This window comes from Egretta garzetta, unplaced genomic scaffold, assembly GCF_000687185.1.
Source record: "Egretta garzetta isolate BGI_Z169 unplaced genomic scaffold, ASM68718v1 scaffold670, whole genome shotgun sequence".
Taxonomy (NCBI): Eukaryota; Metazoa; Chordata; class Aves; order Pelecaniformes; family Ardeidae; genus Egretta; species Egretta garzetta.
In genome coordinates this window covers 398,883-409,837 of record NW_009258391.1, presented here as the reverse complement: position 1 = coordinate 409,837, position 10,955 = coordinate 398,883, and the positions used below count along the sequence as shown (strand labels likewise).

Sequence of the window (10,955 nt, the reverse complement as noted above, 5' to 3'; positions counted from 1 at the left end):
TTTTTTTTTTTTTTTTTTTTTTTAATATTCAACCAATTGAAGTGGTGCTGCTTGGCATCCTGACAGGTGGATGAAGTTTTTTTGGGTGGAAGCTCAGAACTTCTTGCTTGGCATGATTTGTCATTCTGAGCACCACTGGGCCTTCAAGACCTGGTGCCAGGAATATGTATTTTATTTACTTTTAATTAGGTGGATTTGCATGGGATTTCTTTCTTCTCTTGGCTTGGTTTGGTGCTATACTTGTTAGAATAAGGAGGCAAAGTTTTGTTTTGGCAGAAGCAGCAGGTCTAGTGTTTAGTTTTGTGCAAGGTCTGACTGCACAAGGTGCTGGTGATGTAGTCTGCACAGGAATGGCAGGATAACATGGGGTCTGTCCTGAAGCAATTGAAGAGCACCCTGAGTTTCATCTAGGCTTGAAAATAGCTTAATTTTACAGGTGTCATGGCCCTAGGGATACAGATAGTGCTTTCCAGACATGCTGGGATGTAGAAAGGGGTCTGTTCTTCCTGTGACAAATTCTTCATCCAGGGTCTGCTAAGACTGTAGTTATCTTTGCTCGGCAGCTGTTGTTGAAGAAGTGTCACCCAGATGCCATTCTGTTTGCAAAGTAAGCACAGTAGTTTTCTTCTCAGCTAAGAATTTTATAGAATGGATTTTAAAATTATATAGGAAGGAGACTTATCTTTTAAAACATATATCTTACAAGCACTAATCTGTATCACCAGTCCAGTGAGAAGTATGGTTGTGTGGCGAGTTGCATATCCTCCTTGCTGAAGGACATATTCCCATAGATGAGTGTGACCTACATTTAATGGATATCACTTGTCACTGTCTTGTTTTGAGAATCCAGCAGGTCCAGACATCTCTAAACGTCCCTAAATAAACTTTTCCAGGAAGCTTTTTTGTACCTAAAAACTGTGAGAATGGGAGATAAAATTCATCCTTTGACTTTATCAACATTTTGTGCATGGCTGTTGAGAGAAAATAAAACAAATAAAGGGACCACCAAGGAGGAAATGCTGTCCTGTTAAGTTCTGTGGATCTCTGGAAAGAGACTAGATATCTTCCATGGTTTTTTTTTTTTTTTTGTTTCTGGAACAACCTTTGCTTTCTGCTGTGGAAAAGCTCATTCAAGAAAATGTAGACCTATGAGATTACCATTACTTAGAAACTATGTCTGTGAGTTTACTAATTCTGGCCTTTCTCAAATGAGCACATCTGGTTAGGCTTTAATGTATTGAGTTTGGATTAAAAGGAGCCATATGCCTTTCTATCTTAACCCAATATTGATTTCTTTCGTGCTAGCCCTGTGGTAGGTTTTGGGTACTACACAGAATTCATTAGAGCTACATATGCCCAGGAAACTAATTTATTGTAGCATTTCTACCTGATGTTGGGAATCCAAAGTAAGAATTATTTTTCTGGAAAATTCCTGGGAAATTTATTTTTATAGGCAAAATAAACATTTAAGCATGCTTAAAAATACCAACAACTTAAAGCAAAACACCTGGTTAACACACAAGGCTACTGGCCTTCTGTATGATATAAGCAGCTATTTTTCACAGTTGGAAGAATAGCAGGAAGTGTCGTTTGTTCATGTAAGGGAGAATGCAAAGTAGTGGAGAAAGATAATCCCTGTGCTTTCATGGGAGAGGTGATATGATCCACGAGGCTACATGACATTAGAAACATCAAAGAGAGCCCTGCAGACTCTGGAGGAGTGGAAATGGGGTCATGATCTTTCACTGCTATCCTTAAGTTACAGCTAGTAAACCAAAACCCCTGAAAAACAACAAAACTCCCCAAACTCCAACCGGAAATGTCCTTGACTGCATAGTTTTGTGATGGAATGGGTGATAAAAGATGTGGGTTTAAAATACATGAAGTATTTCACTTAGGCTTTCCTCTTTCCTTTTATTTACTCCATGCCTGATGAATTCACCTCCATGGCAAATTGAGTTGTTGGCGTCCTTACTCTGTTCACTTTATTAGTGTTCATTTGAATCCCTGGTGACAAGTAGGTTTATATGGTAACATGAGGATGTCAGCCTGTGATCAAGGATAGAGAAACTGTTTGGACTTGTGCATGACCTCATGGGCTAGCTTGGCAAACCGTACTCGGTAAACAAGGCGTCCAGTCCAACTGACACACAGCAGAGCTCCATAGGTTACGTTAGTTAAATGAAAAGCCTGCGCCAGGCCTTGCTGGATGATGTTGTCTTACTAACATGTAGTTCTAGCATGCTGGAGGCATAAAACAGGAGGACTGAGAAAAGTTGTGAAAAAACTAGACCTATACAAGCTTGCTGCAACTTCTTTTGACAGATGATCTCAAGAGACCCCAGTGAAACTGAGCACTAGAAGAGTTGCAGTCTGCAAATAAACTGACAGGGATACTCATTAAATAATTTTGCAATTGATAAGTGTCAATGTTTTGAGCAGGACTGCTTTCCTATTTGTGATTCCCTTTTGGGACAGGAGCTGCTGTTCTTATTTCTGCTACTGAATTTGAATATTAAAGTTTGTCTTTCCTCATAACTCTGACTGAGATAAGTGGATCTCAGAAGGTTTGTGGGATATGTGTAGTGCAGAACTTGATCTTGTACAAGTCAGGCTAGCAAATTACAGCTTAGGTTGCTAGAATGGTAGTCTATGAGAAAATGCATTTTCTGTTTGAAATGCTTTGGGACTGCAAAATGGTTTGAGTTTGGTTCTATAGTGGGCATGGGGAAGTAGAGGAGAGATGCAGTTTTCTGACTTTTTTTTTAATTGCCCCTCTTCATTGGAACGTGTTCGGTGATTTCTAGTCTAAGAAACTTTATTTCTTTAGTATACATAGACAGTAATTCCAATAGTCACAGTGCCTTGGGTGTCATCTGCAAAAGCTGCATTTGTTTTAATTTAAAAAACCTTTGGAGGTTTGACCGATACGTTCAGTAGAGAATGGACAGCTGGTGCAAGTGGCTGTTAATTGAGAAGTTCAGGACCATTGCTTGTTTTCTCGTGTCAGTGCATGGCTGATCTCCTGCCATCTCTCCAGAGCTGCTTCGCTGCTGGACAGTTCCTCCTCTGGCCGTCTGGGGATGATGGTGCTGCCACTACAGACCTTCTCTCCTTCAGCGGTGATAAAACTTCTAACAGCAGATAAATACATTACGTGGTAACTGTCTGTCAATTTTTCTGGAAGAAAATGAAGGGAAAGTTTAAATCTGATTAGCTTTTTTTATTTTTTAAAGGCATTTGGTTTTTTGGTAGAAGGAACAGCAAACATAAACATGAGAAAATGGAATGTGGTACTAAGAGGAGAAGCAGCAGAGGTTGCAGAAGGGGGTAGAAACAGGAAAGATGAAGAAAATAAATGGGTTTGGAGGCTTTACAAGCGTCTCCTTAGTATGTGGGCCTGCAGTTGAAATGTAAAGTTTTCTCTTGGGAACTGCACTCATTTGATGGTGCGCAGAAGACTTGAGCTGTGTGTTTAAGACTTGCTGTGATCAGGACATCAACTCTGAGGAAACATTGCTTCCCCTTTCCAGTAACTGCCCTGGTTGTCTCTTCCTTATGTGGGCTCCTCTAATATTTAGGATAGATTTACCTGTGGATAGGACGAGAGAATTTGACGTAGACAGCAAACACATTGTGCCTGCACATTTATGTGGGATCAAATCTCATCTTCTTTGATTTATCGCAAAACTGTAGAGGTGATGATGGTGAAATCCCTTTCTACGATTCCTGCATGTATTAAAGAAACACCGTCTGGTTTCTTACCCACTGTGGCCCAGTCAGCTGGGCTGCCTGTTGCTACCAGTCACTGCTGTCTGTGTGCAGAGTGGATGTTGTAATAGCTTCAAACACCATCAGCAGTCTTGGCACATGATTAAACCAGACACAGCATTTATATTTTCCAGAGATCTTTATCTTGGTGGCTGTCTGGTTGTTTTAAGCAGCCTCGTGTTGCTCATTGTATTAACTCTTAATGGATCCGGCCATAGCTTATGGAGAGGATGGGGCTGAGAAGCAACAGAGGAGCAGTGATACCAAAGGCTTTTCATAACGGCGTATAGGTGAGGAGCTCATGCTGTGCTTGTACAGGCATGTTTAGAATAAAATGACGACTTTTCAACAGAAATCGCACAGCTATGTTTTGTTTGCTGCTGAATTCTGTATCCAAAAATTTGCCTTTTTATAAGCATGTTTCTGGCCTTTGTCTGCCATGCATCGCTTACCTCAGGTCTCTAAAGATACTTTGGGCTGCTGATCGCACACAACTTCATCTCTAGTGCTTGCCAATTTTAGTCACTGTCTGTGGTTGTGATTGTTTCTCCCTCTGTAGCTGTTTGATCTCATCTGAGGGGTATGCATGTATTAAAGTCTTTTATTCTTAATTCATAGTAATCTGGCTTTTTTCTAGGGTCTGGATAGAAAAGCATTCAGTCTCAGTCATGTGTGATGTAGAGATGGTATCACCTTGATCACCGTGAGATGTACTTTCTTCTGAAAGTTGTCTGCCTGTGAATGAACATCTCTATGTTAGGGTTTGGCTGATAGTGTTACAGGATAGAGACATATAGCCAGAGACATTCAAGAGCTTATTTTGAAGTTTGGGATTTTTTACTGATGTTTTGTTTTTTTAATGGGATTGGTTTCTCCTATACTGTCAACACAGAGCCTTTTGGAAATGGGAGGGTTTAAGCAGAGCTTGCTTGCTCACTTGCAGCAAGGCTTTTCCTGGGACACTGGCGCTGTGAGCAATGGATCATGTGTTGGATGTGGATGATAACCACCACTTTGTGAAGGGAGAAGCGAAAATCAGACCCTCGGCAAGTGTGGCTCCCCTTGGTAGTGACCTGACTGGTCTTGAATACCTCTCCCTGGGAGAGAAGTTGGAGCAAGTCAGGGGACAACAATTGAAGCAGAGACTGCTTTCACAGCAGCAACAGCTATGAAAACTTAGTCACGCTTATCTAGGATTTCACAGGGTTTGGACCACTAGGCAGAGAAAGGGAGCGCTGACCTGTTCCAGCCTACAGCAGGAAGTTTATCGTTGCTGGAAGATGAAAGGTGCTGTGTAGTTTTGCCAGGGATGACGACTGCAGTGAGATTCAGCACTAAGACCAAGAGCAGAGTTGATATCTTTGGGTTTGTTCCTTTCTGTTGTTTTATATGATTTTTTTTTTTTTGCCCTTTTGCTGAGCCAACTGGAGAAACTGTCAGGCCGAGCCAGATGCTGTCATAGCATATGTTCGGCCTTAAAGGGCTGTGGGATAGGTGGGGTGATCATGAAGCACAGGGGTTTATTTACAGAAGCATGCTTTCCGGAACAATTCTGTTTTCCAAAACTGCGCGAAGTATGCTCGTAATCTATTAGCACAGCCTGCCTCCCCTCCAGCAGAGCAAAATAAATACAACCTTAGCAAAATAAGTATAGTGTTTTCTGTTTGCCTTACTCTGTAAAGTTATCAACTCTCTCCTTTTGGATAAGCTCTGGATGGCACTGTGTAGAGCTGATGTCTCACCTTGAAAAATAAGCCAGGGAGAAGAGAAGCTGCATTTTTTTTCTGAGTAGCTCATATGGGCAAGGAAAGAACAGTTGTTAGCTGCATAACTCTGGGTTCCTTTTCATTGCCTCTTACGTACAGGGATTTAGACATACCAGAGTATGAGTTGGGGGGAAGACTGACATCTTTGAACTGAGCATTAACTGTATCAAGATTTAAATACTGTTAATGACTGTGGAGTTGTCTTTGGCTTTTTCAAAGGTTTTTGCAAGGTTCACCAAGAGTGAGTGAGCTTGTCTTCCAAGGGTGAGCTTATACTCAAATTCAAAACTGTCCTGCGCAATGTGGCCAAAACAAAGCTGCCAGATATGTCTGGCTCTAGCATCCTTTCAGAGGTGACCCATGCTGCAAGTAGTTAAGTGCTATAAGATCTGCTAAGGCTGGTAGTGCAGCTGCATGGGAGAGCAAATTGTAAGCAGGTATTGTGCTACTAACTGTTTGGGGGCTTTTTACTGGGCAGTGTAGCTAGTAGGGCTGTTTGGTAGCCCAAAGGGTCTTGTGTCCTGAGGCCAGTGGGAGGTTTTCAGCTGTGAACTGAAGGCAGGGGTTTTGTCCAGATGCCCTCCTCTGCCCATCTTCCCAAGTTTTTAAAGAATTTTTTTTTTTTTCCTCCTCACACTGATAGATGATATAACTGGGTGGCAGATATCTCCTCCTTTCTGTTTGGAGAGTGTCTTTGAACGTTTTCTGTTCTGTACAAAGCTTGTCCATTATAAAAAACAAAACAAAAAAAACCCATCCCATTTCAAGTTTTAGCAAGGTAACTAATTTTACTTTAGTTTGCTGTTGTTCTTTGACTTTTGCCAGCTTTTATGAAAAAGGCCAGATATGTCGTTTATGGCCCAGGCAGAAACTTGGTTGCTCTGGTGGAGCTGCTGTCAGACAAAGTGCCTGGTTAATCACATTTATGACTCCAAGTAGAGAGATTTTATGCTCCCCAAATGAAATAAATATCATCTTGAATGAGGCTCAGTCAGTAGACTTACAGCACAGCGGCTGCTGAAATTCTGCTTTGCCTGCCTTGTATTTCTTTCTACCTACCTTTTTTTTGAACTGTAGTGTTCCCTGCTAAATCCTAAAAGGATCCAAATCTTCAATCTTGAGCCCTTTGATAAACTTGTCCCTTTTCTGTAATGTTCTGTAATGAGAAAGAAATATGATTTATTTTTTAAGTAGAGTCTCTCAAAAATACAGGTTTCTTAAGTTTTAACGGAGTTGAGAATTACTTTTATTGCATGTAAAGTCTTAATGAAGCGTGACACCTCACTGCTGCTCTTAGAAATTCAATAGCAGGCATATGCCTGGCTTTACTGTCTGCCCACTGATGTGTTTCTGTCTGATACTGTAGTTACTCAAAAAGAGATTTCATTTGCAGACTAAACCATTTGGAGACTCAGGAGAGGCAGATTTATGCCTGGACAGAGCACGGCTCTTTTAGGGAGGAGGATACCAGAGCCCATGGTTTGGAGAGGCTGTCCATGGGGCTTTCGTCTGAGAGGACTCATTGCATTTCCCAATGATAGCACTTTTAGGAAGTGAATGGCCAAACAGAGATAAAAGAGGTGCTGCACTTTATGCAAGGAAAAGTCATTTCAAAAGGCAGGTGATGATGGATAGGAATATTTTTGTTTTCTCTGGCACTCCTGGTTAACCAAAGAGATTGTTTTCTCAGGCAGAAAGAAGCAGCAAAGAAAGCGACACTACTGTTTTAGAAACTTTCTATGCTTGTTTTTTGTGCAGAGTGATGTAAACTAAACACATGATGGCAAATTGTTCTGTAAAAGTTTATTAGTACTTTTTTGGGACAAATTTACACTTAGGGGGAATACGCTTAATGCTAGTGTGTTGCTGCAGAAAATTACAATAGGGAACAGCTTGTTTGTCTTAGTGGTTTTCCTGTTTATAACACATGGAGGAATATCAAGTCTGTGCGGTAATCTCGGACACACACATGTACACGGTCGGCTTATCCTGTCCAAACCGTGGAGTGCCTAAAATTACCACCCTTTCATTTTGCTACCCTTAGGAAGGAATGAGCAGGGCACTTCATCAGGAAACGTTGGAGGCAAGTTCCAACAGAAAACTCCTCTCTAGGCTAAAAAGAAAACAATTAATTTTGCTGGCTGTGGCTTCTGGGTATGTTCCAAACCTATAACCTCCTCATAGTCAGAACAGACTTGAGTCTCCTGAGAGATTCTTAGAGATGCTGTGTTTGGTTTGGGTGGCAACACGTAATGTTAATCCAGTGCCCTAATTCATACCAAAAGTGCCTGACTATGTTTGAAGAAACGTGGGAGTAATAGGTTGCAGGCATAGAGCTTTTTTGGCAGAAAATGCCTTTTCTCCCTTTCTCCCCCTCTACGTAACTTCAGTTGTGGAACTGAATTAATCTTGAACTCCTGAGGTCCAGAAACAGTTGAGGAAAGGTGCATACCCTATGCCGTTACCCTCGCTCCCACGCGCCCACTGGCATTTCCATATGCAACGGGGTAGTTAGATGGTATGATTGTGCTGGTGATCAAAAGTTACATCCCTGGTCATAGGCTTCTAGTTTGTTGCATAATTTTAATTACTGATTCCCCTTGTAGAGCTCCATGACCTCTCCTGGAGTCCCAGTTATTTTAGGGAATATTTAACATTCTGTACCTGTAGGTACAGGTAGGTATCTGGGAGTTCAAATTGTTTTCACTTGCCCACAATGTCTTTGACCTGATGGCATATGCTTAAGCTTGTTTCCTGACTATATACAAGATGTTCTTATGGACTGGATTCATTAGGCAAATTAGCTTGCACTTCTCCACTTCAGTGTGTCATGATTTTATAGTGGCCTTTTCTCCCATCAAACGTTTGTGGCCACTGTGCTTGCTTTCAGTGGTCATTTTTGCCTTGAGAAAAGGATCGTCTTTGAAAATAAGTGTACTTTTGAAAGCTATCCTCAAAGCAGTGAAGTAGTCAAATTTTAGGACTATGTGCAATCTAATTTTTAGGGTTTCTTCCTTCCGTTGGCGTCCTCTGGCTGGCTCACAGTGTAATGTGCCATTTCTTTTCATCTGGTGTTAAAATTTGTATTGCTGCATGTGAATTACACAGCTTTAAAAGAATAATTTTCAGAAAGGGATATTGTAAAGGCTGCATAGAACATAATTAACTGATTCATTCTTAAGCAAAAACTCAGTGTTACTGTACCAGAGAGGTTTCTTTGATCAAATTCCACCAAGAACATAATGTAGCAACTTCAGTGTGTCACAGGAAATTTCACCAGAGGATCTTCTAGTCTGCCTTTATTGTCAAGTTATTGACTACTTTTTCTGCCTAAGTTGCACCTGTTGATGTTCATGATTTCTCATATGTAACACGAACAGTCTCTTGTAAATGTTCACAAATAATTTCAAAGAGGATTTTATTTATCTTCTCTGTGAAAAACTGAAAAAATACTTAATAATGAATGCCGTTTGCAGGCTTTTGATGCAATTTGGTTTATTTTATTGTCACCTTATTGTTCTAGCTATTTTTAATCTCCACTTATGCATAGGTTTTAAGGTATTGAATATATTTTATTCTGTGATGTGTGACTGTGCCTAATACCATAAGGCTAGGACTGGGTGATAGCCTGACTGTGATAACAAATAATAATGACAAGGAAGAGAATCCTGCAGTAGTTTGTATTGCCTTTTTTTTGTCCTGGGAGAAGACCCAGGTCTGGTGTTAAATTCTAGACTGAAATGTGAAGAGTTAGCTGTAAATCTAAGGGAATCTAATGTGAGAGTAAAGTAAATTTACTACTGCCTTCTTTTGGCACACACACTGCATCACTTAAGACTTCCTTAGATGACAAAATAAGTTAAAATTACGACTGGTTAAACTTGTCATGACTTAGTAATTTTCATCCTTTTAGCAGACACACAGCTTCTCATTTGGCAAGGATGACTATAAGGGAACTGACGTTAATGTAATTGGTGAGAAGAAAAGAGTGTAAAAATAAACAAGTAACAAAGGATGTAAGTTAAACCAGGATATGTCTTATGTGAAGGGTATGAATTTATGTATTTTTGACCTGCTATAATATAGAAAGCACCAAGTGAAACATACTATTAGCCGTGACAAAGTGGTTTTGGTGAAGTCCAAGTGTATAGGGACAACGGTCTGATGGAAAGGCTTTTAAAATCCCTTCTCTGAAAGAGACTCTGCATGCAAATATGGCTTGTGTGCTCTTGCTCTGGGAGCTAGAAAGGATGAGAAAATTGAAAAACCAGAAACTTTGAGAACTGACTGGATAGTTGAGGTTGTCTGTAAGATACCTTGAAGGTTTTTAGGAAATATTGAGCTTTTTGGTCCTTAAATAATAAAAAAAAAATGTGACAAGTGTTCCTGCAAGTGCAGAAGCAACAACAGTGTTGGAGCAGCACAACCTGTAAACTTTGATTTTTTTTTTTTTGATTTTTTTTTTTTTTTTTTTTTTTTTTTTTTTTTTTTTTTTTTTTTGCTATTGAAGCTCTGCTCTGTCTTTCAGGTACAAAGTCTTTGACATCAGAGTGAAAAATTGTAAAACGGAGCCTTTTTTTGTTATTGTTTTCTCACAAGGATTTTCTTTACTCAGAGAAAACAGGTGGTTTAATGCAGCTGTAATAGCTATAAACTGCTCCTTTTAAACTGTTGAGCAGATCACTGAGTGGTTCTGAATCAGTCTTTTGATTATATGCCACTGGAGGAAACCATTGCTTCATGTGCTTGGTAAAGTACAAAAGCCTGACAAATTCCCGTGGTAATAAACCCAATTTTGTATGAAAAATATTACCCCTGTGAAAGTAAGTGAGTCCAGTTCCCATTTGTGGTGCACAACCCCCTACCCCAGAAGCAGCTTGCCCAGGGAGGGCTGCTGGTTTGCCCCCATGCAGTGAGCTCTGCAGCTCACAATGAAGAGGAGGCTTGAGCCCTCCAGCTGTAATTGGCAACCACCAGCTCCCTGTGACTCGCAGATGGCAGTGGGGGCCCTGGCACCCACGAGCAGTCAAACCATCTTCTGCTCAATTGCAGGAAGGGAGCTGGAGGAGGTGTTTTCCCTCTTCTTGTGTTACCCCTGTGATCATTTCCCTGAAAGCTGCCCCTGTCTGTTCTCGAACTGCAGCAGCAAAAATCACGAGCTGACTTTGAGAGGCAGAGCCCTGGAGTGCAGCCAGGTTTGGGAGCCCAGTCCGCAGTCTGTGCCAAGATGACACGAGTACTGCAACTCTGGCAATAGAAATCAATGGCAAAAGCCATTTCTGGCTTCAACAAGGGGTGAGGATCTCGCCTGGAGACCAGAACAGACCCAACTCATATGAGACGGCATTTTCAAATCCTTTTCTGAATCCACTAAATATTTCTGTCATGGGGGAATGGGCGAGTGTTTGAGCCGGTTGG

General features: G+C 40.9%; 1 protein-coding gene across 1 annotated transcript in view; it reads left to right on the top strand.

The window, feature by feature from the left end:
• ITGA9 (integrin subunit alpha 9) overlaps positions 1-10,955 on the top strand; it is a 213,392-nt gene that overhangs the window by 43,874 nt on the left and 158,563 nt on the right. The gene's annotated exons all lie outside the window — the stretch shown is intronic.